Source organism: Mangifera indica, chromosome 19 (assembly GCF_011075055.1).
Source record: "Mangifera indica cultivar Alphonso chromosome 19, CATAS_Mindica_2.1, whole genome shotgun sequence".
NCBI lineage: Eukaryota > Viridiplantae > Streptophyta > Magnoliopsida > Sapindales > Anacardiaceae > Mangifera > Mangifera indica.
The window spans coordinates 13,060,101-13,060,535 of NC_058155.1; positions in this window are offsets into that span (position 1 = coordinate 13,060,101).

The window sequence follows — 435 nt, forward strand, 5'->3', positions numbered from 1 at the left end:
TTTGGGACTGTTAAAAATTGTATGAACCAAAAAGACTATATTTACCAAATAAACAATGGAGACATTTTTGCCACTAATTTCATCCCATGTTTTGACTGTCTTATCTAATGAGTTATGAGTGCTATTATTCTTGTTAGAAATCTCTTTGAATTCTCTTTTCAATGATATATAGCTTGTATGAATTGAGGATCATTTGGACTGTTAAATATTGTATGAACCACAAGGACTACTTTACCAAATAAATAAAGGAGGCAGTTTTTGCCACTGATTTCATCTCACGTTTGTGGTATTCGTGCATTCTATTTTATGACCTTGGATTTCAAACACTGAGATTGGTATTATGTTCAATGTAATTTATTACAACTTTAGGGATTATAGGAGTGATTTATCTATCATGCATATTTGTTATCTCTCTTGGGAATCTAGGTACATATA